General features: G+C 33.5%; 1 protein-coding gene across 3 annotated transcripts in view; it reads left to right on the top strand.

Moving 5' to 3' along the window:
- LOC147074987 (facilitated trehalose transporter Tret1-like) overlaps positions 1-27613 on the top strand; it is a 100031-nt gene that overhangs the window by 36697 nt on the left and 35721 nt on the right. Inside the window, exon 1 of one of the 3 annotated variants that reach the window (XM_085942862.1) lies at positions 19585-19820. The exons of the other annotated variants lie outside the window; for them this stretch is intronic. The gene's annotated coding sequence lies outside the window, so the exon portion shown is untranslated. Of the gene's footprint in view, positions 1-19584; positions 19821-27613 lie in introns of those variants that run through there. 3 annotated transcript variants of the gene reach the window in all.

Here is a 27613-nt window from a genome sequence, read left to right as displayed (position 1 = left end):
AAAAACTAGTCCATTGTTTTTATAACAACCTACTCAGAATGAACAATGACCTTAGATTAAATTAAAGAAACTAATAATATTACATGTAAACATTTAAAATAGTACACTAATTTGTTAAAATTCCACGAATTTTTCATTTTTGCGAATTATTACTTCATTGATAGCTTGTGACTTGTGAGGTCACATATCAGTCTTTGGTGAGAAAACCGCAGATGTTATAAATAATATTCTTTGATCCATAAAGGTTAAATAATAATGGTTAAAATAGCTTTATACACTAGAAAATGATTGGTCTAATTTTAAATTTCGTGGAAGGAGATTCGGTTAGTGGATACTCAGATAAACGCGATGCTTTATTATCTGCGAAGTCCTTTATTTATGCCTACATCAATGCGTCGATGCTATTATTTATCTTCCAATGACCAAAACCACCATCTCTTCTAAATTTATCGGTCCATATTAAGCGATATGTCATAAAATTGCAGAATGAATAATAATACTGTAGGTGGTCTGGGAAATCATAGCGTTCGGTACCAACCCCACCCCACATTTTTTATCTGAGAATCATTATTCACATGATATGACCGCCTTCTCCTTGGCTTGGTCGTATTCCTCTCCAAGGTCCACTATAGTCAGGCCATGACACGAAACTGTAAACATAACGCTGTACTAGTTATTGCTCATACTTCGAATGCAATATTATAAAATATTTGTAGAAAATGATCATTGTTGCATTATTGAAATAAATGGTAATAATTTGAACGAAATATACATTCGAAAATCTTCATTTATTGCGAAAAGGTTACAGCGTTGCATTTCGAATATAATAAATCACTACCATTGTAATTTACAATTCAGTGCCATATACTGAATATAGTCGGCCTTTATTCCTCTCAGCATTCAGGGTTTGTGTCAGTGGAGGAAAACCTCTGGCATTCTTGATTTGATCCCTTCATCAGGAGAGAACTCTTCAGCGTGTTTTTCAACCTTCGATCTGACTAAATATCATTAGTACTTTTCAAGATTATTATCCTTGCAGGATATCTATAAGTATGTACATAATATATAGGTAAACCTGTTGTCGAAATGGTTATGTTTATAATTTTTTTAATCTATCTTTACGATTTATCCCTATATTATCCCAGGGCTGTGTTTTTTTGACCAGACTTACCATACGACAGGGCTATAGCTCAAAGCCCCCAAATTGGTTGGCGCTCCGGTTTCTGTAAGATAAAGATAAAAGGTTGACAGCTGCCCAATTGCACAAATAAATATATTAATATCGTCAATTAATTAGAATACATATGCCTTGTATTCGTACATTTGTATTCGTATACGTTTTCGTTCGTTGGAGGAATGAATCGCAGGGCAAGCGTAGCGTGCGCATTGGTTGCCTCAAACAAGTTTCAAAATAGCAGTTTTTCATGATGAAAGCGCTAGCGCACGTAGCTCTACCGGCATTGAATTTATGTTCAACATCATGCCAGTATTGCCAATCGAATAATGTAGGTATAATGAGTAAATTATACTAAGTAGGTATAATTTTTTACAGTTTTGAAGGATTCAAAACGAAAAATGTTATATGTACTATAGTTTTATCAAATACTATAATTTGAACATCTTTGTATTATAATCAGCATATAAAAAGATGATAACGTGAAAAATTGAAAACTATTTGACTAACAAGTGGAGTGCGTTACACACCGTCAGCTGAATGCAGAACTATTCTAACTCACATTTGAAATATTTTGCAGAAGAGTTTTTTGAAACAGCCTACTTCAGTTATTTATTATTTATATGGACAAGTGTATACTATACACCATTGTTTTCATCAATAATCCTACTAAAATATGATGCATCCATTTATCCATAAAGATAATAAATAATTTCAATAAGTTGTTTCAAAAAACTCAAAAATTTTAAATGTAAGTTAGAATAGTTCTGCATTCAGCTGACGACGCATTCAATCTATTGCATGCGCAACAATATTCGGTGTTAAAAACCAGAATTAAAAAGTTGAAGCGACGTGGAAGACAAATTCAACAAATGTAGACATAGCTTATCAAAAAACACTGTAGCGTTCAGAATTGGTGTTATGACACAAAAATTATTAATTCGTGGTTGAAAGACGTACATAAAAATATAAAAATTATTTAAAATGCCGGATTAATAAGTTGTTTTTCTAGCCTCTTTATATTACCTATTTTTGGCGATTGAGTATAGCGAAGCATGTTTTTAGATTATATTATACAAAAATTTAGACGAAGATTTTATGATCTGTGGGATTTAGTTGTGTTTTATAAGTTTGGTATTTAATCTGGGAATAATCCCATACATTTTGTACGAAACATAAAATTTTACATTTATGCCTCGTGTATCGTGTGAGTTCCAAATGATTTCCGGACTGGATTTAGCCATGCACTTAATAATCTGCTTATAGAACAAGAAAATATAAAAAGCTTTTTTTTCTCTTGTGGAAGTCATAAGCACAAGCTCTAAAGTTCCTGATAGTAATATTTATCTGATATACCTACACATTAATAGACTTCCCAGAAATTTTAATTCCGGTTGGAATATTTTATTCTGATATTCTAATATTACGTATATCACAATTCTATAATGTAGGTACGAGGGGCGTTTATTATAAATTATTTACGAATGGAAACGAAAACGATGGTGGATCAAAACGAGTTTATTTTCTTGAAATTACAGTTAACGCACTTTGTCCACTACTCCTGTAATGATGTCAACCATCTCTGGTATATATTGAGTGGAGGGGATGGGATTTTTTAATAGGAAAATAGAAAAAACGTAGGGACAAAGTAGCCCTTGAACAAAAATGAACAATAAATGCGAGTGAGAAAGCTTTCGGTACGCCTATATTCTCCGCAAAATGCTTTAGAGTTAGTACGGCTGAATTAAATATTTTTTGTACACGTCGCCGGTAAATATCGGTCTGTGTTACCCCATTGATTCAAAAACTACGAGTACGCATTGCTGATTTTTTTTTTTGTTAAATATAAAGTTAGCGGTAACTAAGTAATTATTTTTAGTTAATTTAGTATAAAATAATATGGTTAACTATGATGTGTTGAAATTTAGTAGCCGCACTGAGAAGCAACATAATGGTATAACTTTTCAAAGTAAAGTTAATAACTATAAAATTAATTGATAATAATAATAAACCTCCACTGTGCGTCACACGCAAGAAACGCGGCTTTATATAGCTGAACAATACACACTTCTATATATTATTACTCTGTTAGCCCTTATCTCCACTCAATTGTAACTCGGAATAAAATCAACTATGCATCTCCTACAACAGATTACCCCAATTTATATCACCCAATAACAATAAGTATGGTTACATGTCAATTGTCCGTATCACAGTTCACCGTGAGCTGTCGCACCGAAAAGAGATTTGGCTGTATATAGAGCCGTCAAAAATGTATCGATATTAGTCGACCGATACCTCGATGCTTCCTATTGGGTGATACTGATTTTGATTTTTTTTTAGAAATAAATCCCTTGCGGACAATCATCACTTTGATGCTCTTCGCGCATTGAATTACAATACAGCATCACACGGTGATGGTTGATACGGTCAACTGCATACGTACAATTTTCCGAACATGAATAATATTATAATATAATCATGGCCCCCACATCCTGAAGCGGGCCCCCAGGTTAGGATCTTTGGCGGGCCCCCTACCTATCTCTAAGGATAAAGGCAGCGTGACGCTCTACAGTACCTAGCGTATTCCAAATGGTGTACGCAGTAAAATGAATGTGTATATTTAGTGTTTTTTGTATATTTTAATACTTACATCCATTTTAATTATTATGGAGTTGTCGAGTATCCATACACAATTAAACATTGTACAGAAACTGCGTAAAAATATTATTGAAAGACCATAGCGCCGCAGGCGACTTTTTTTACTATTAGAGCAAATTTATGATATGTGTTTATCTCACTTATCTGGTTAACTCACCACGCCGGGCCTCACCTGAAGCCGGGCCCCCAGGCTAGAGCCCTGTCAGCCCCCCCTTGTACGGGCCATGCCCGGCCTTATGTTAGAACTTACGAGTTGTAGTCGCCCGGTCGACATGACGTCATATGACATCATTGTGACGTACTACCGGAGTGATAATAGCATTCGAGAAAATAACGCTAGTCAAATGCTGGCGTTATTCATTGTCCCCATAGACATATAAGTGTTTCAGCGTAATAATATCTATGGTGAGGAGTGTATGTTGTGCGGCTTGCCTGTATTGGCGTGTATTGGCTGACGTCACAATTACGTCATGTCGTCGGGTGACTTGATATCACTAGTTAGAACATAAAGCTGCTGGCCATGCTTATAACAAAACCATACATGAATTATTATTCAAATATAATTTACGATTCCCATATTTGCCTCACCAAGTGTGCGATACACTTGTAGAAACAATATTATCTATACTTGGTGAATACCTCGTGAAAATAAGACTCAATATTATAACTAAGTGATGATATGTTTTATTTTCCAGTCCACTCCTGATCACCTCATAGTCGTGATGATGCAGTAAAAATTGTTGATATTATAGAGATTATACTAGATACTTAGTATCTCGATTACCTAGTCACGTTATTATTTTAAACGAAATTCAAAGCGATGGCATTTACATGAAATGAAAGCGATAGACGAGTAGTTTAAACTGCTTAATAACTATTATTAGTACTTACCACGCGTGAATGAAAGGCTGTTCATGTAAATTATTCCATATTTTTACATTCATTAACTATTTAATGTTTATCGATTATAACATAAATATTATCGATGGATAGGAAGAATTTTCTCGAACAGGGTGGGATTATGCGGATAAAAATAGTACAAAATGTAGTTTTTCTTCTGCATCAGTTACCTGTCGTTTTCTGATCGACGTTTAGCAGTTGCTGACAATTTAAAAGGTTGAAAACTCATCTAATTCCGCTAAGTGCCTATTATCAAGTTCCTTTTTACCGTCACGGCGGTACAACAATACACTCACAAATACAGAACAAAACAAACATAGACCCTCCAAGCAAACTTGCTACGCACCACACTCTGTCTTAATTGAGCATACCACGAGGCCCTACATTTGGTGTGAAGCATCAACAGTTTTTTTACGCCTGGGAATGTCTCAGGAGCAGATACCCAAAACTGAGGTCACCACCCACTCAAATGTACTTTGACTGATTTTACAGAGACTCTCTAATAAAAAGTGATCATAGGAGAGAGGAGCACAGAGAAGAAAATAAAGAATTATTATTCATAAATACATAATACGAAAAACAAAGCTAAAACCATACGGACATACAAAACTGTATGAAGATCTTCGCGTCCGCAGTAAGTCACCGCAAACTTATTAAACGCAACAAAATTGGCCTTTGTTGCGACCAGGTCGGACGGCCCGCACATAACAGATTCGTAAGATAGAAATCCAAAGCCTATGGCAACTGGCTATCAATACTTTGAAGCTGATTTTGATTACAACTTAATGACGGCGAGGCCATAAAATGTAAAAAAAAATACAAAACCTGCATGTCTTCAATATTACCAATATTGAATTCGTGACAGCGAAAACAGCCTTTTTTATAAATACATCCCATATTTTTCTACACTCGATAATCAAACCTAGTTTTAAGCTTTCATCATTGGTTTTAGGTTTTGAAAAATAGTTTTATTGTCGTTGCGTTTAAAGTTCGGAACAGCTGTCAACTCAAGAATTATCAGAAACGACTTTTTCTTTCCGTATTTCAAATTGTGGGTGACCTGTAGTTATTAATATATATTCTTACAAAGAAACATTTTTGTTTTTCTTCGCTTTTAAGTCTTATAGTGCCTGTTCTAAGTTCTAACTAATCGGCGGGTGTGAAAGAGGTTTTGTTGATAGAAAACTCTAAATCTTTATACTATCAACCATATTATTGGTGTTAGGTGATTTGATGATTATTATTATTAAGCAAAGCTGGTCATATTATTATTAGTTTTGGCTGGGCAACGAAAGAAATTCGAATTGGAAATCTGCCAAATGATTCAGAAATGAATGGTGCGATGAACCAAATCAGTTATGAAGAACGTGGTTTTTCTAGTATTTATACTATCGAAGTGTATTTCACATGGGGTCTTATTTTATAGGAGACTTCTTGTCACTCATCAAGCATCAATTCTACCAATGGATAGAAACTTTGCCGGTTGGTTTATTCCTACTAATTAGTTAACTCCATAACATCTCTTCATTATTTTTCTTGATTCGATATAACTCTGATAACTTCTGTTAACACTTACCTAACACTTACTGTACGTGTGCAGAGAATGGGACAACTGGACGCTAGTACAAGTACGAGGAATTTTAACCAGTTTTTATCAACTACTTCAATTCATTTTATTCTTAACATAATGTTTTTTTATTGCGGATTGAGAATTCCCATGTCTAAGGCTTTATATAAAATAAAAAACTCTTTTTTCGTTGGAACTTAAAAACATATGCACGATTAAATCATTATTTACGTGTGCATATTTAAATTCTCATCAACTATTAAATCATAATATAATAATTTAATTATAAATAATAATATTAAATATTTTTTTAAAAGTACCTATAAGTACATAACGTATATTTAATTTCGAATTGCGTGGCGTCCAGTTGTCCCGGCTTCAAGTCGTCCTAGACCCACGTGAGCAAAACCACTGATTTTTATTATTGCACATGCACTTACGTAAGGTTAACCTAAAAAAATGTCGTCAAACTGGAATTATGTATATCAACGATATATTATTAATAATTTATTATATTATCTAAATTAATGTTGTATTATAATATTGCGTTTATAATATAATACTACGTTTGCATCGTTATGTACCTATTACATTGTATATGTATATTGTACATGGTATAAACTATAAGGGTACACTGCCTTTGCGATTCGTTGAAAATATTTCAAGTAATCAATGATATTTGACAGCTTGTGGGCATGAAATACGATAACTGTAACTAGAGGAACAATGGCTACTGTAGCAATGGAAGTAGGTATAACTTTTTCAGATCGTCGTAACTCAAGGTATAATAAGAAAACCATAGACGAGCGGGACGGGAGACACTTTACACACCGATTATCTGTTACACACGTACTTTTACCTTTACTCGGTTGTCTGTATCATTGACCTTAAAATAAATACAGTTATCTGCAAGAAAGTGAATTGTAACCCACCCAATTCTAGCTTCCTGGACAAGGTACGCCAATGATTAGGGCATCATTTCAAGCTTTATCAGTATTTACTAACAATACATAAGAGAACAGAACAGGAAACATTTTTTATTTGAATTATTTAAATTCGTCAAAATAAAAAAGAAATATTACCGAAGACAATAAAACAAAATGTGATAAAATATTATATATACATTATATTGAGTTTTATTTTAAACGTAAATAATTCGCTTATTCGGTGATTATTTCTGGAAATTAGACTCGCTTGACATACGATCATGATCTATGTTTTTTTGAAATTGACTTTGAACTGCAGATACGTGGTGGTCTTTCTGGTGCCAATTTCTATTCCAATGTTCATACCGTTATATTTTTAAGTAATAATATTGATACTACTGAATCCTACAATTCCAACCGACTTCTAGTAATAATTCAACATACGAAAAAGAAGATGATGGTATACTTGAATCTACGAAGCAGCATCGTGTCAGTTAGTAGCATCCGCAAATAATAATTTTCTCTTGTGATATCATCTGGCCATGGCCCCCACATCCTGAAGCGGGCCCCCAGGCTAGGATCTTTGGCGGCCCCCCTACCTATTGCTAAGGTTAAATACAGTGGAGACGATATACAGTTGCGTATTCCAAATGGTGTTCGAGGTCAAATTAAGGGTATATTTTATATTTTTTAGTACACTCACTTGAATAATTATGGAGTTGTCAATAATCAAAAATTACATCGCACAATCGTATATTTTAAATGTTAGTATGCTTGAAGTGAAATAGCGCCGCGGGCGACATTTTTTTACTATTAGTGCAATTTTATGTGTTTATCTCACTTGGCTGGTCGATCCGCCACGTCGGGCCCCCAGGCTAGAGTCCCGTCAGCCCCCCCCCCCCCTTGTGGGGGTCATGCATCTAGATATTCATATTATTATAGTTTACAAATCGTTTCACCCTTCTACGATAAGAACAGATGATGGTGCATCCAGTAATGGGTTTATATACGTGGATACCTGAGACATTGAATGAGTTTGCCGCATCCCATGATAAAAAAATAAAATATAATTATTCCTAGCTGACATATCAAAGCATCTCTTTCTTGGAATCACATACCGTAGGTACCCAACTAAAAACAGTTATAGTGGAAGAGAGTGATTGCATATATTATATTAGAGTGTTTATTTAATTCGTCAGAAATACGCATCTATTTAAGATTTCCGTATATTTTATTGATTTTATGACTGGTATTTACTGTTTCTAGACCCCCTTTTAAATTTTCTGATGAATCTACTGTAACATTTGAGCCAAAGAAAATCGTCGCTGGGTGCATCTGTATACTGTAATTATTTCATATGTTGTAATCGTTTCCCTCTTTCTAACATACAGTATTTTCTACTGCAAGATACGTACTGCTATATTATGCAATATATCGAAACAATGTCAAGCTCATTGGGTAATATATTTTTTATGAAGAAATTCAAATTCAGAGATTTTCTTTAAAAATATACCTATATTACTAACTATCTACCTAAATGGTTTGGAATCACTCTAGTTAGCTAACCAATGCATTTTCGAACATTGAGACAAAGCTTTGAATTTTCACTGACACTTTGGCTGCCAAAAATATATGAAAAACGAATGAAAGTATAAAATGATTACAGCCGATGTGAAGCGATAAAGATTAATATAATTATGTATTTGTGGAAATTATTCTTGTTGTATCTCGCCTCGCAAATTATAATAAGTAATTTTCTAGATACGCATATTAAATTTTCCATATTAGATTTTTTGATTATGCATCGAGTATAGGAAGAATGTTTTTTTTTGTGTCTCTGAATTAGACATGCGTCTTACAAGCGATGTCAAAGCTATATTGGATAGGTAATCAAATAATGGGATGAACGTTACCTTCTGGGTGTGGTATTAACAAGCTTTAATTATCCAGTATGTATAAATATGGGACAAACTTAAATACGTGTCAAAAATAATATGTTGTTTTCAATTGTTTCATTTTCTTTAAAGTTTGTCACGTGAGGTCCGTTTCAGACGGGACACCGATGTCGCGCTCGATATAATATAGGAGGCCTTGTATTATTTTTATGAACGCCCCAGAGCTTATGAGTCAACGCATAATTTCACGCTATAAATTAGAACATAAAACTGGCTGCGGTGATAAAAACAAGTGTATCGGCGGCTTGAGAATGTAGCGGCCGACGGAAAAGTGTACCGGACACGCGTTGACTCATTGGCTCTGGGGCATTCGTAAACATAATACAAAGGCCCCTTTATTCGAATATAAAGGCCTCCTTATTATATACGAGCGCGACACCGGTGCCCGTCTGAAACGGCCCTAACCGAAACGCGAATTCAAAATTGGCAATAATTATTTAAACGCTTTCCGGTGGCTTTGTATTCCAAGCACTTTATGATATGACCATTGTCAGTCATAAAAATAATCCTGGTTCAAAATCTTGGTCTATATACTGACTTTGCATTTCTATTTTATTAATCTGTTCTGCGCTAGGAGCTTAGTGACCCTGCGTCGTAATGTGATTTAGAAAAATCGGAAGCCGAATGTGAAAAAGTTTCAGACTCCAATGGTGATAATACGAGTATTACAGACAAAAAAAGTACATAAATAAAATATAGTTCTTTACCGGAAATTTTTTGACTTTCACCTTAGTTATAATGTTTTTGTGATGATTTATTTAAATTTTATTATTGGTATTGAAAAATAAGAGCGCGTCGTATAGTTCAGGAATGTTTCATTAATTAATTAATTTGCTTATTTATTTAAAACAAAAAAAAAAACATTGAGGATATAATAAATCAAAATTCAGGACGTTCGCAACATGAGATTTAAACTGAAAAAAAAGCTGGTTATAATCAAACAAAGTTATAATTTATGCAATGCGGTAGGTATTAATCGAAATATTCGTATTAAAAAATAAATATTAAAGTCACCTCTAAGCAGATGTAAGCTAATATTCAAGCTGATCAGGCAACATTATGCATAAAAAATGATGTTCTCATGAGAAGAAATTAAGTTTCATCAAAAAATTAGGCGCTAGCTACATACCTTAAGTCGTCCGTAGTCAACACGTGATTTGATTAGAATTACCAAAGTAACCTTATTCCAAAAATATACCTATATGTATATTAAAATTTCCGTTCATAGCATTACTAAAACCAAAGTTTCGTTTCCTATACACGTTTGTTGTATGTATATATTACAATTTAATAGAATACCACGAGCGGTTATGAGGTGAGATTGTATTATTTTCACAGATTTATGCACGGAAGTGGACGTATATTCCAGAATAAACACAGTGATAGTACATAATCACCATGATAAACAGATAATGCGTACTTATTGTGGTTTAAAATAATAAATAATATGCAATTTTGCCTATATTATTTATAATGAACACATTGAGATAAGATAAAAATTAATAAAATAAAATTAGACTGCGGTTTTATAATGTATGTCGAAAAAAAATGGTCACCAGTTTGGTATTCGATAAATTAATATTTGAACCTAATTTGAAAAGGCGATTTGATGTCACGTCATCAAAATGTGTGAATCGACTATGGTTGCCAAGTGACCACATTTGATAAATGTGGCTTTTAATTTTCATTAAATTTAGTGTCAGCCATACAAATACGTCGCTGATGAATATACCACAATATACTACGATGGAAATAGTACAAGTTTTAAGGTACTGTCATTTCTCGTCAAGTCGGAGAGCGAGAAGATGCTTCCTCTTCTCACTCAGTATGGTAGTGTTTGACATCGTCTGTCATTTGGACTTGGAAGTGAACAATAATTAAATACACCGGAATGGTCGGAAACGGAGATTTTTATTTGGAGAATACTTGGGGCTACATTTTATATAATTTCAATAACTTTTGCGGAGATCGAAATATACGTGTTTATCATTTGACTGTCAAAATGTTTCCTCTCTTCTGCGCATGCGCGGCAAGATCCTCAAAAAAATGTTGCCAGTAACTTTTATTTTTGACGTATTTGAATTTACAGCATTGGCGGTTTTATTATTATTTATTTTCGCAATCAACCCTTACTATGTGTCCGCTTGATAATGGTTCGGACCTATCTGGATCCACAGAGACATCCCCAAATGGGGACCATTCGAGGGTGTAACAGTACCTAGTCGCATTTTAAACACACCCATGATGTACTAAGTTCGTCTAGGTTTGATATTTTGTAAGGTAATTGGGCTGTTCGTTGATCGGCCTATCGCTATTATATTATTATGGTATGCAGCCATTGATATACTACTGGATGAATCATATGCTTCTTAAAATGACGCTCGATTTTCAGCGACTCAGCCAGTGTTAAAACTTACTGTTTTAATATCAGCGGACTTAACTCGATATAAGCTCACTTAATATTTGTCTCGAAAACGACCTGGCAATAATTATGAGTAAGCCCGATCTGGCTTGCAACTTACTCTAACTGATAGTCAGCGCATGACGACTTGCTCTGTCCGCTCAGACATGAATTTTTGGTAGATTGCAAGCCTTGGGTTGCAGATACCCTTAGGGTCACTATTCCAAGAACGCAAATTTAGTTTTACAGCCAGGGCAATACGGGTGAAATTCGGGAATCCATGTTAACGGTCTTAACGCATTATACCTACAAGGAAATATTATAAGTCGATATTATAAGATATTATCTTCTTTTGTGGTACATTTTTAAAATTACACTTGTATGGGAACTCCTCATCTAGTAGTATATCAATGTATGCAGCCAATGAGGTGCCCCTATTGCGAATATCGCTAAGTGTAAGTAAGTCAAACCTGAAAGTGACTGTACGATTTTTGGCCGTTAGGGTCTCTCCACAATGCAGCAAAAATAAAGTAAACGTAATTGCCAATATTCAAAACGTGTCAATATAAGAGAACATTACAATAATTGATCTGTTTACGACGATTACAACATTAAATGAAAAATTACAAAGAAAAAAAGCTACCGATACAATTAATTAATAATTACATATATGTATATAAAAGATGGGCTGGACACAAAGCTCGAAGAAGAGACAATCGTTGGACAAATCTAGTCATCCAGTGGTATCCAAGAAGTACAAAACGTCCACAAGGTAGACCTAGAGGCCGCTGGATCGATGAAATGATAAAGTTCTGCGGAAGTACGTGGCAACGCAATGCACAGGACCGAGAGAAGTGGAAGCAACTTGAAGAGGCCTTCATCCAGCAGTGGATAGATTCAGGCTGATGATGATGATGATGATGATATAAAAGCGTATGATATAAGTACAAGAATAACGGAGTGTATGTACAAAGTGAGAAAAACTGTCAACGTAAATGACTCAATTAAAGTAGAATTAACAAAAATAACTTATGCGAAAAATTTACGCTATCTTAAGAATTTATAAAACAACGTCCAAACGATATCCAAAACAATTTAATTAACATAGTTATTACTGTGCTAACGGAAAATGATCGTGGATTATGTTTTAATCTCTTGATTTTTCTGACATTTTTACTTTCACTTTACAGTTGCTGGTTTTTATCAAGAATATTATAATATATAACAAAAATAATTACAAGATAAAAAGAACTTTTTATATACAACTTTTTTAAATTTTCTGTTGAATCATATAAACTTGACTTGAGTAGCTTAAACGAACAAAAAATTGTACTCGATAGAAATAATACTGAAATGTCATTTTGACATTTCATATTGATTTCCATAGTAACGCACGTATATATTAATAATTTAGTTGCTAGGACCCCAAACCCCTTAGCAACCAATAATAGTGGATTGGATTACGGATTTCTTCCGAAATAACTTTTCATACAAAACATAATTAACTAAAAATGAATTCAATTCTACTTAAAGATGGGTAAAAGTATTAAAAAATGCATTGGCATCGTGTTCTGATATATTCTAAAAGTTTCGAATGTCTAGCTAGTCGGGAACTTAGTTAAAATCGATTGCAAGATTTGTACTAGATAAACAACCACCGGACAAATAAGAATACGACCCAATAAAAACGTTGTAATAACTGCAATGTCTCAATCAAGAAAAAAGAGGCTCCAATTCTTATCATTAAACGTCATATCTGTGGTCAAGAATAATTATTGTTTTGTAATGTCATTGTGATTCTAGTTTTTTTAGAATATCGCAATAATTTTATTGAACAAGTTTGCGAATCTGTAATAATTGCCCGGATAAGAATTCATATCTAACAATCGTTACAATGTATCCACATATTGAGTATGAATTTTTAAACAAAAGTTTCGTTACCATCCTCTATCATAGGTTACTATTATTTTAAGGCTAGTATGTTCCTAAGTTTAAACGATACATAACTGTCTTTTAGATGCAAATAAATGCATTTATAATTACGTATATTCAGCCAGTCATTATAACTTGACCGTAAAAAAGTTTATAAAAAACACCAGACATCCCGATATATTTTTGTTTTTTGATCGACACATCACGCAATTCTCAAATTTAATATCATTTCAAAGAACAAAACGGAGGAATGCTTTCAATTTAAAACTCATTGTAAATGTTAACACGGCACCAGCGCGTGTCCGAAGATGATTCCAAAGAGAAATAAACAAATCAAATTCGTACAGTGTGAGCATTATTATTGTGATAGTTGGTATTTAAAATATATTCTACTAACAAACTGCAATAAGCAGAATTCGATTAAATAAATTCACGCTCGAATCTGATGGAAATTTTACGCGTGGATTCTGTCTGCATGTGTGTATAATTTTCACGTTGAATATGATGTCATTTTCCGTTAGTCGGAAAGATGAGAAAAGTCTGCATGCTATAAAATTTCGGCGAATACTTACAATGAATCAAAAACTAAAGCTTTCTTTTTTTTTTTTTTAAATATATTCGGAAAAATAAAATGTCTACCTTATTATTATTATTATATATGACGTTAGCTTTACATATTTTACCTAAATACAAAATGCTACTATGACCAATGAAACATTCCTCATCTAAAAAACAAATATAAGTAAGATTGATTTAATCCAATGATACTCAGCCTTTTTTTTCTTCGGGCTAAATACATATATTTGTAAAGTAACGCGGGCCGCATCAATAATGGTGTGACGAAAAAAATAATGAAACCCCTCCTTTATTACAAAACATTTTTGAGATTTAAAAAATTATAAACAAAAGTAATGTCGCGACCCGAGAACTACAAGGTTCTAAGTGTCGATTTTTGGCCAAACTAAAGTAATAATGAGGCAGTCTTCCAAGTCACATTATCTACATACTATATCAATATGAGGTCAATATTTCTTATATTTTTTCATTAAGCCCCAATACTACCGAGTTCTATGTGCACTTTACAAAATATCTGTGGTACTACAGAGTTCTATCATAATCTAAAAAGATCCGTCGTTCTACAAAGTTCTATGTGCTTTGACATTATTTCGTGGTTGTGAATAAATTGAAAGTGGTTAAAATGGTTTAAATTGCAATATGAAGAGTAAAATCTTGTTGTGTTGTATTTTAAATTTATTATTAAGACTTCATGCAGTGTATTTATCAATAAACCACCAGTATTTACATAAACTACTATAGCTTCGAGATACATAACCTCAAAAAAATGTTTCGTGATATTTTATATCAACAGTACATTGTGAACTCATAATAGATAAATTATAATATTATGAAACGTAAGTATGATTTAATTATATTATCGTTATTTTTTAAAATTTCGTTACAAACGACGTTACAGTTACATATTCACAAACCGTTAATTACAATACCTAGGTACCTACACAATTGATTATATTAATAATGTGAATGTCGAACGAACATTGTACACTTTATTCTTTAACCTTTTGTTAATAATAATGTTCAAATATTGAGAGTATTTTAAGGCTATTTCATTCATTCATTTAATGATTTAGGCTTAAAAGTTTTCCTGGAAGTGATATAAATGTTTGAGATGTTTCAAATCTCAGTAGATAAGGTGAAGAAATGGTAATGTTGTATTCTAAAATCCTTATTCCTGAGAATTGCCACACTATAGAGATTTAGTATATTAATTATACAATATCATTATGATGTTATGATGGATCTGAAAGATATGCCTCTTGCTGGCTTGAAGTTTATTCTAAAACTGAGGCGAATAATTTAATAGAAGAATTTTTACACAACATTCCCTCAGCCATTAGTAACAACAATCTAGTATACACAATTACAATAAATGTATCTGATGTAGATGAAGACAACAAGCCAGTTGAAATTGGACAATAAACATTGGACTTGTGCATCAACAATAGTTTTGTATTTTTATTAAAATATATTTTCAACATAATTTTCATTTTAAAATGGTATTATACAAAAATTACAAAAAAATATTTAAGTTTTTCCAAATTTCCCATGTTTCCTACAATTTCCATACGTTTTCTCCGGAAAAAAAATATTACATTAGATAACTTTCAAGAATTATATTTATTTTAACATGAAAAGTGAAACTATGTGTCCTGAATCACCAGGTTTCCATACAAATTTCAGTTAGAACCTTGTAGTAAAGGTGATTTGTTTGAGTTTCAGGTGGACAAAGTTCTAACTGAATTTATGATATATAAAATTAACCATTAAAAACTAGTTTTAACGTAGTTTTATTGATAGTTACAACGTGGCAGTACCATCATTGATATATTCAATCAAAAAAAATATTGAAAACATTCACAATCAACAAAATACAAGCGTTCAAAACTTCAACAGCCCATAACTTTTTTGCTGCAGTCGTTCACTTAGAACCCTGTTGTTCTCGGGTCGCGATGTGTATCCAAGCGTTTATTTCAAAATTAAAAATCATGTTCCTGATAATAAATGTGTTTCGGTCCGCACATAAAAGCTTAAAGGGCCCCGCAGGTTGAGTATCGCTGATTTAATCTGTTCAAAGATCGTAGTCTTACAGATCGTGTTCGGATATTTTAGTCTTTATATGACGTCATAACAGTGGCGAAGAGTGGAGGTAGGATGTTAAGGATGTTAAGGATGTTAGCTGAGGCATGGTCTAAAAAGATCGTGACTAGGCGATGCGCGGATTGTGCAAATGACGCGAGCCGAACGAACAGAGCTTGAATCCATTAGAAATATAATTTGTCATAAAAATCCAACATGCGTCCATTTAATGTTATGTTTATTGTTATATTACTAATAATAATAGTATATTAATTGACATGTTTTCTTTTTCAAGTACATGCGGAACGTTCTTTAGTCATCTTTACACGATTTAAGAATATATTCCTCCGATGCCATCACAACACAAATTGACGTGCTCACAAGTCGACTATCGCTCTCCGAATGGCAACGGTCCCACTCCCTCATAGTGTTGAAAATTATTTGCCGTTTCACTTATGTATACTAAACTTTCTCAATCATACGTATATTATTATGTTTGATTGAATTAAGACTGCAATGTGCAGATAGTGTTGGTTTGTTTTTAAAATTCAATTAAACCCTGCGTAAACAATGCCATAATAGATAATAGTCAATAGAATATCTAAAATTATGCCATTAAATCATACATAATTTTGGATATAATATTGTATGTAGATAGAAGAATATTTGTTATCGATCATGGCTTGGCTAGGCAGGGTTAATGAAACCAACCAATACCATCTGTAACATGGATTCTTAATTCAACGAAAACAAATAAATATGACTGAAAAAGTGTGCACTTTTTTGTCGGATCGCCCATAGTATACCTAAACTATTATGGTTTGATTTAGGGAGGGTTTAATGGATTTTTAAAAACTAACCAATAGTATCTGCACATTGTCGTCTGAGGTCAATAAAAACAAAAACGTATGATTGATAAAGCTTAGTGTGCACTATTTATGTCGGATCTTAACAGACTACCTCCACCCTTCGCCAGTGCGTCATATACATACATGGAATGGGTAACAACCATTCTTTGTAAAAAGATGCTGTTGATATAGCTCTATCCAGTGAACACAAAATTAATATGAATTGGCTTACCTACCGAGTGTGGAATAACAAGTTTCGGATCTCGAGTGTAGGGAAATATGGCATAAACTTAAGTTTTATTATTTTAAATACTTACGTCACGTAAACAAAACGCGCATTCAATATTTGAAGACAGTCGGTTCACTTTGTTTCTTTATGTTGGATCATAAAATAATAAAAATAACCAGCTTTGAACCCCTTGCGATCACAATCTTTTATATTTCTATCTTATTGATCTGTTCTGTGGCTCCACCTCATGGAGCTATATGTTTTTTAAATACTGGGTGGTTTCAGTCATGTAATTGTCATGTATTTTTATAATATGCAATATGAACATATCTTTCCACACATTTTTTTTTTTTATTGAGAATGTTAAATATCGTATGTTATTAAATTATTCATTATACATAGATACGTATTTAATCAAATAAATCGGTTGAAGTAGGTACTTGCATATTTATTTATTGAAAAAATATGAAAAAAATGTACACGTACAAAATAATCAAAGCATTATTGGTACTCCTATAGCTTAATATTTTTTGTTTCAAATGCATATAAAACCATTAGAGTACTAGGAGTTTATTGTAGAGTACATTTCAGGGAATGATTCCGATGGTAACCCATTAAAAATAATCGGTTCATCGGAAGACTGCAACAAAATACTGTTATAGGTATTAGTATTATAAATACTACACATCATATTAATTTATAAAACATACCAACAGAATATAAACTTTATTTTAAAAAAACACGTCATAAGATCTCCTACCATTTTTGTCACGTTTGTCACAACCAAGTTATTTTTTGTTAATTTTACAATATTTGAAAGATTTTTTGGGCTATAAAAAAACCTATCCTCAGAACGGCCTACAACACTAGTCGATAGCTTATACGGCTATCTGAGCATGAACGCATATTGTCTTAAGAGCGTATATAAGTGAAACGGCAAATAATTTTCAACAGTACCCATGTGGAACAAAATTTCGGCCGCGTTGCCAGTCGGAGAGCGATAGTCGACCTGTTCGCACCTCAATTTGTTTTGAGATGCCGTCGGAGGAATATATTCTTAAATCATCTTTGATGACTAAAAAACGTTCCGCATGTACTCGAAAAAGAAAAAATTACAATGAATATACTATTATTATTACGAATATAATAATAAACATAACATTAAAATGACGCATGTTGAATTTTTATGACAAATTATATTTCGTTCGGCTCGCGTTATTTGCACAATCCGCGCATCGCCTAGTCACGATCTTTTTAGACCATGCCTCAACTGAAGTATAGCCTTAACCAAGGAACACAAAATGATTAGTTACTATTTTAGTCTTTTAACTGTTAATATATTATGGCCTTTAGGGTTAGTTATTATGAGTCGTTTTGAAAATATTTTATAGCCAGAAACAACTATCAATATAAATAACCCAACTATAGTAGAATTAATAAGAAAGTTTTATTTCTAAACCATAATAACTGAGTTTTACCACGTAAACGATAGTTCAATTACTGCATTAACATATTATTACAGACTGGGAAGGGGCTATTTCGCGATTCGTAAGAATATTTAAAACGGGGTCTCGAAACAGTTTACACCGATCATGCAATTAATAAAGTATACCAAATTCTAAAAAACATGCGTATTTCTCACAAATCAAGTATAACATATTATGACTGAACTAACATCAAAGAGTCCTATAAAACATAACCACTCAAACATATACATACTTGGACACAAAAAATAAACCACTAATATTATTATGTGTCATTATCACTCATCACTCAACACTGCCATCATCAATAAAAATTATTTTTAGTGAAAGAATGCGATTTATGGTTTTATCTATTTTTTATCGTCTTCTTTTAAATCAGTCGGTGCGTCGGTCCTCCACGTTCCTAAACCTGCCACTATGGTGCTGGCTTTAGTTAGATAAATGCAAGCAAAAGCTAGATGGTGTCAAGGTCAACACAAAGTTATGATGTCAAGGAAAAGAAGACATTACTGATAAGTTAATAATGGTCGGAATCCTTTGGTGATATGACTGATATGTGTATTGTTGTATAAAAAAATGTGAATTACTCATAAACCTTCAATTTGAAAAGTAATTTTGGTAAAAAAACGTGTGCACGTAATTCTGTATTCATACGTTTTCATTAAAATGTCAATGATGTTTTATGTATTATTTCGCGGGAATTACGAAAAAACCCGTTCTCGAGCGCTAACATTATTCTGTGCTTCTCGGAAACATGATGATGATTCAACACTATGGAAACTATGCCCAACAAACTATTCGTTTTATTTTGTTCTCAGTTGTGCAAACAAGCGTGTAGTGGATACTTCTGTTTTTATTATGGGTGGTGATTAGTAATTATTAGTATCACACGTTCTGTTATTGCATCGCGGTACGTTGGTGGTTTTGAATCTTTTTGCAAGTGCAATGAATATTGATTTAAAATTAACATATAAACAATCCTACTAGTCAAAAGTTACTTTTTTATGTTTAATTATTGATTAGTGTCGTGATCAGTTATAATTCGCATCAATACTGTCGATGATATGGATTAATAATTACTCTTTGAGGTTTGTACTTATACTCTTATTTATATAATTATTTGTTTTTGTCATTTTTTTACACTGATTATTGTCATGATCATCATCATCATCAGGGGCGCGACAACCCGGTGTGGGTCCTGGCCTCCTCCAACAGCTCCCTCCACCTGTCCCTATCCAGTGTGGCCGCTTTCCAATTTGGTACCCCCAGAATACGGCAGTCACTGGCAGCTCCATCTAACCAGCGAATCTTTGGCCTCCCTCTTCTTCTACGTCCTATTGGATTGCTGGACATCACTCTCTTTACCGGTTCATTGTCATTCATACGGTGCACATGACCTAGCCATCGCAGTCTCCCAATCTTAATTGATTGAACTGCGCTGCAATCTTCGTACAGTCCGTAGAGCTCAGCATTATATCTTGTCTTGATATCTTATTGTCATGATATGTTTACAATATATTACCTATGTGCTTGATTCTTTAAATCAGAGGTTGGAGCACTGTTGTTAATTACCCCAAATGGAATAGATATAAAAAATTGGGGGTAATATAGATTCAACAAATATGTAAATAAATGTCTATAAGACAGTTAAAATACACAATACGTTCAGTTTTCATTATATAAACACTCTTTCAAAGAATATAAAATATTCACTCAACTTTATTATAAACTTACTGATGTGCCGGAAAATTCTGAAGGATCACCAGAATATGAACTTCTTGAACTGCAAAGTACAAATGGAATTTTACGAGAAGACAGATCATTAATTTTTGCTGTCAAATTAAGTGGAAGCGACAAAAATACTGTTTCCTTTTACAACACATTTCTGCTAAAGGATTTTCTGCCCCTGATATACATTTTAAGATAATTAGATAACTAATATAATTTTCAAAAAAGTTTCCCGGTTCCTGTCTTAAATCACGAGCTTTCAATATTATAAAGTATAATAACTGTCAACTATTAAGGGTGAGTTCAGATGATACATCGAATGACAATGAGGCTTGTAGGATTTTAATTTACATAATATTATATTCAACACACATTTAGTACCTAATAATATAACAATGCCTGTGCGATTTGTACCTTGTAGTTTGTATCCCATGGCCCCCACAAGGGCGGGGGGGGGGGGGGGCTGGTGCGACTATCTTATAAGTGAGATAAACACACATTACAAATTTGCTTTAATGGTAAAAAAGTCTATTCTACTTTTAGAATATTGACATTTTATAATATGTGATTGTGTGATGCAAATTTTGATTTTTGTGTGTCGATAAAATATACTGAATATCCTTAATTTTACCTGGAACAATATTTGGAAAACGTTTCTGTAGAGCATCACACTGCTTTTAACCCTAGCGATAGGTAGGGGGACCCGACAAAGATCCTGGCCTGGGGCCCGCTTCAGGATGTGGGGGCCATGTTGTACCCTGTAATACGAGTAAATATATATTATTATCGCTTGATATAGATACTGCACCAATTAAAACATAGCTTCAATATCTTACTACTTTTTCAAATGTCTAAAATGGGCCAATCTAATGAAAAAGATCTTTTCATATCTCTACATTTTCAGTTTTGCACCGATAACATCAATCAATATAAACAACTCAGTAAAATGAAACTATTTTGAGAGTAGTTATTTTTCTTTTCATTAAGTAATATAGTAATAACATTACATTTCACAGTTGCCAGTAATTAATGAATAAAACAAACATCACTCATCTACGAGAGCTTTGAATATTATTAATACGTAATCCTTTTCACCAAAAAGCTCTCGGTATTGACACAGGCAGTTTTAAATCTATATAGCTAACTGACAGCTTTTGAAGTTTGGGATTTATTTATAGTTTATATGAAACCTGAAAAAATACACTGGAATATAACGTAATCTGGTCTACACAGATCAAATATACCTACATCTCGTGGCAGTGGCGCACCCAGGATTTAATATTGGGGGGAGCCCAAGGAGGAGAATGTAAATTAGTCCTAGAGGCTCTTTTTCTTCTTCACAGCCTAATTTCTCGTTTATCGGTCGTTTGTCTATTGCACTCTGTGTACCTACACCATGGTCCCCACATCCTGAAACGGGCCCTCAGGCTAGGATATTTGGCGGGCCCCCTACCTACCGCTAAGATTAAAGGCAGTGTGAAACACTACATTAACGTTTTTCAAATTGTGTTAAGTTCAAATTAAGGGTAATATACAGTGAATTATTGGCGATTTTTAATACATCTACTTTAATAATGGAGCTGTCGAGTATCGACACATAATAATCAAAAAATATAATGCATAATTATATAAGCAATTGAAAATATTCATGCTCATGAAGTATAATAGCGCCGCAGGCGATTTTTTTTACTATTAAAGCTAATTTATGATGTGTGTTTATCTCACTTATCTGGTCAACCCGACACGCCGGGCCCCCCACAGCTTGGGCCCCCAGGCTAGAGCCCTGTCAGCCCTTCCCAGCCATGACCTACACCACTCCGGAATTCGGGTGGACACCGAGAATTTTTTGACAGTTCCATTAGGGATTGGGTTTCTAAAAAAACCTGACATTAGTGTTTCAAAATTTTTGTGTTAGTAATTAAAATCGAAGAAATTTTTCTAAAAAGGATGCTGGAGAATTAATACAAATCATTTTTTTGCCGTGTTTTTATTTGTCTAAGCCCAAAGGTATAGTTTATTGGCTTTCAATTTCAATGTTTAAAATCATTCTGATAATTTTCAGTTTTGGGGGGTGCCAGGGCCCCTTGCCCCCCCCCCCCTGGGTGCGCCACTGTCTCGTGGTAAATATTTTTACTGCATTTATATTTATCTATATTAGTCTATTCGTGTCCGTTTGTTCGGTTATAACTTAAAAACTACTGGAAACATGTATAGAAAACATTTATTATACGAATCAGTATATAAATTAATAGTTTAATATTATGCCTACTTTTTGCGTATTGAACTATGTGTTGTTTACACCTGCAAAACGTCAATACAATTTTTAAATATCAATCTATACGAATTAAGCTAAATTTTCACACTAACATTAAAACTATGTTTTTAATAATTACTCCTACATGATAATATCTCAATTGGCGTATTATAACTTATGGGCATATATTCGCCTATTTTTCAAAGTATTAGTCATTATTTTAATTTGAATTAATATGTGCGTCAATGATTTGACTATAGTAATTTTGTATCTTTTTAAGTCTACGTGAACACATGCACGTATTTTGTGTTGACTTTGATTGAGCTGGAGCCCATTTATCCATGGTAGATTTTCCAATGCACTAAATGATTCTTGTACCTATAGCTAATTACAATCTTGCCACCATAATCAATGTATTATTATTATAATATGAGTTGCATGAATGCATTTGAAGAATATAATATTGATATTATTAAAGTACATACAAATGCAAATTAAATATAATTATGATATTATAATAATAATTAATATACATATTATATAGACATACCTACATATCCAGAATCATAGAAAGAATTTTTAATGTCCCTGGCAATCTGCGATTCTGTAGAGGCTTTTATGCACCTATTTAAAATTAAACCCTGTCGCACATTTAAAATCGCCTCTTCTGAGATGTAGCCATACATTAAAATTGGGCGCAATCTTCCGTCTGCATAGGCGAGGTCTTGCCGGGGTAGTGATGTCACGCGGCAGGCCGAAACGAATGAAAAAACGACTTCTGCACATGTGTCAGTGTGACTTTAAGTCGAATGAAATTTGTTGCTTGCGACACCAGCTGTTTTTTCAAACTAAAATGTCGCATTCGAGCAGTGTGCGGAGGTAGGTAGGTACATTAGGTTACATGTGTTTTGTAAATACCAACAAAACACATCGACATTTCGGACGTATTACAGTGGAGACGAGTTTAGATGTGCGGTCCAGCTACGGATAGTAAACAACATTTCTCTAAGGTGCGTGAGCATATTTATAATTTTTTGTCCATACGAATGTTTCCAACCTTCGCATACATAAATTGTGTAGAAAGTAGTAGGTATAGGATATTAGATTTTTGATAAGAAGGCACTTGTTTCACGACATAATAATGGTTGTTAAGTAGGGTACTCAACTACTTTCTTTCGTGGGATAACATTTTGACGAGTTCATTTATCTACACAAAAGTGGTGAATGTTTCAGTAAATATTTTTTTTGTACAAAAATTTACCGCTCAGATAAATTTATGGTCCGCTCACAAAATTGAACAATTAAAGGGAGTGTTGATAGTAAGATTGACAACTGATTTTATAAATTTAAATGTTATGTAGGTAATTGTATTCTGTGTGTAGAAAAATAATTAAACGCTACTTTTAAAGTATACTTTACATAACGTAAAGTATCTCCGTAATGTCGCTATATACATATTTGAAAAAACACCTTTATAATTTCAGTTTCCACAAAATATTGTATTTCCGTTTGGTACATAAAATATCTTCTTTGCAGTCGTTTTGTATATAGCAGGCATTCTACTTCTTGGATAAACGTATTATGTTTGACCAAGGACAATTTATTTTTTAAAGGGAAACTACGCTTCCGTTTAAAGCGCGAAGATTCATATTTTATCTTTCTCTCACTCATGCGGCAAGCAGTAAGTGATGCAAGACGAATCAAGCGATACGACGAAACCACTCGGGCTTTCTCGTGGCTTAAAAACGACTTTAACGTAATCTAGTTAAGGAAATAAAAATATGAATGGTTAATGCATCAATGAAATCATATCATATAACAACTAAATGTACACGGTTTTAACATTTTCGCAACTCAGTTCATATGGTGCGATTGACCGAAATTCATCGGCCGATTGATCGCGATCGGCACGTTGGACATACCTGGTATAAAGTGTTTTAAATTATTTAACTCATACGTAGGCAATAAAGAGTGTTATATTGTTATAACGTCATAATTTAAACAAAGCGAGCGACCTGCGTGAGGAATCTAGTCACTCATCGCCCTAGGCATTTGCTTTCGTCGCCTAAAATATCAATACGGCTCTGTAAATAATATTATCTAATACACAAATTTGTGATTACCGATTATGTAACGAATGGCCGTGACGAATATCACGTCGTCTTTTTTAACAATGAAACTAAAATGTGTCAATGAATGACGATGGCGTTGTCTATTTAAGATAAATAAACGTAACACTTACTTATCTTTAAGTAAATACATTGACAGTTCATTGTTCCATATAGGCAAATCAATAAAATTCTTTTCCCCAAAATTAAATACTTACTATATTCTTCTACCTACAGTGATTTGGTCACTCACCTGTTGGCTCTTAACCCAGTTTCTTTGCGTTATCTCATGTGATTAGTTCAATCCATCACCTCATCGGTTAGTAGTGGCAGACTAGTGGCTTGCCCGTTCTTCTTTGTAATTAACACTCGAAGAGGCTTTTTTTTTTTGTTTGATTTTCTTTCGGTCATCGCCTCTAACGATTAACCCCTAGGGGTCTAATAAAAAATAACGATTTCTACTTACTTAGTTCTGACAAGAAAAGAAGTCTTCTTTTACCTTTTTATAATAAATATCTAATAAAGCGGTGTTATTCCTAATTAATTTTATTCCGATGGCTTGGTGTAAGTAAATATTTATACTTAAGTTTATTTTAGTTAAAAATAGTATTGTAAAATTAGCCTACAATACAGAAAAGAAGAAGTGTTTTTCACTATTGCTGTTCCAGAAGAAGGATATGGGTCGTATGCATGAGATTCACAAATACTTTATAGGCTATATACTACCCATTTGTATGCATGACTGCAGATGTAATTCGTTGTTTAGCGACGTCACGATGTGACGTCATAATGTGTCATAGCGTGCAAATAATGGCAAACTTATAAAATTTCATTCATCATAATTTAAAATTTTGAAATTGTTAATGTGTCTGAAAGTGTGCGAACGGTTCCATATAAATTTAATAATCATACATGAATAACTATTATTATGAACTTTAAATAATTTATCAGTTATGTTATCACATTTATTTTATAATTCTACTGTACGAAAGGATAAAGTATTCCCGATAAATATTTCCATTTGATGACAATACATACCATTATATTATGACTAACTTCACTTCAATCACCTATATTATTATGAGATGTCAAAACGGAATAAGTATTGACATAAATGAAAATGGATTTAGTTTAGAATGTAATGTAATGAACTCTGTATAATATTATACAGATACAGCAGTAGGTACCTGTCTTTGCGGTCGTTTAGCGGAGATATTATATCGTAATCTTACGTAAATCCATGTTATCCTACTATCTATCTATCTACCATCCTACTATCTAGATTATAGACTATAGATCAAAACTATACGTATTTTGTAAACAGCACGACTAGGAACTGTTTTTAAAGTTCGCAAATGTTTTACAGAGTCTACAAAATGAACGAGAGCCTCAAGCAAACTTTTGTTGTAATGAATGCATTATTAAAATGACATTTGATAGTGACAGATGAAGCACCCATTTTGAATGGCGTATGACGTCAGGTTGCTTACGTCACAAACAGTGCTATACGCTATATGGTGGAACATCGGTTAATTAGCTTATAAAGAATTTGGTAATCTCATACATACGCCCTATGACTCCCCCGCCATGTCGGATGTATTTTTACAGGCGTCTTAAGAGGACTTTAGGAGATTAATATTTCGCTCAATCCGAAGGTAGATAAATGTTAATACACAGTGATTTAATCGACTAATGGGTAGGTATAATTCCCCACAAAGTCCCATCCCTATTGCATTAGTGATTAGGCAGATACGCAGTACCAATTTTTACACCATGAATCAGTTTTCTTAGTGTGCCCTTTTAAGATAAAATTCAATATAGGTTCCTACTTAATTGATTTTAAAAAGCAACATTCCTGTTATGTAATTCACCTAGGTAGGCAACGGAATTGGCATTCTGGATCCCTATTTCAAATCAACAGCTATCCCTATTTTACGATGAGTGGCTGGTTATTGATGGAATAATAATGAAACAACCATAATAATATATTCATCAACACCAGCCTGGGTCAATCCACCGCTGGATGTAAGCTTCCGATTGCTTCTTCCATTTTTGTCGTTTCGTTATTATCCGCTATCGAGTAAACTTGAGGAATTATTTGATCCAACTGATTTTAGAGCACAGTCATTTAATGCCCCTTGACCAATGACATTAATATGGACGAAGCATCTAGAAAATAAAATGACACTCACTTTGTGTCGGGTCTGCCGGATGGCGAAATTCATATTTTAATATCGGTATCCTACGCTCAAATGTACATTCTGCTTGCAAGCGGTCTGGCGACACCACTGGGTCTGCCCATACAAAATTTCTGACTGTCAGGTTTCGACTCCACCGTTATTATTATGTTACAAAATGCCAATGTGCCTAGTTAAAAATTGTAAAAAAATCTACTAAACACTCCAAGAAAGATGGGATATCACTTTTCATGTGTTAGTATTATTTAATATTTATAAAATGCCATCTTAAGATATTGATGAATGTTTATTCAATGCAATTGAATGACAGGAACCATTGGACAGTCAGTCGCCTGTGATTCGCTGGGCTCACTTGCGTCTAATCTCCGAGAAGTCGTAAGTAACCGAGAGTCTGTTTCTAACGCAATGAGTCATGACACTAATACGCCATTACAATAAAGGTTATATTACTATAAATTCTCGAAGCTTGTATCGCATAATGGAAACGGATACGTCATATGGTCACGTGACATCTACCTATACATCTGTGAATGACTTTCATGCACAATTTCTCGTGCGCGCCGGGTATGAAGTGAGTTGTCCATTTAATATGT

This window comes from Rhyacophila brunnea, unplaced genomic scaffold (genome assembly GCF_057557595.1).
Source record: "Rhyacophila brunnea isolate RB1 unplaced genomic scaffold, BYU_Rbru_1.0 scaffold_15, whole genome shotgun sequence".
Classification (NCBI taxonomy): Eukaryota; Metazoa; Arthropoda; class Insecta; order Trichoptera; family Rhyacophilidae; genus Rhyacophila; species Rhyacophila brunnea.
Note: the sequence above shows the minus strand (reverse complement) of the source record. Positions and strands in the feature narration are given on the sequence as shown.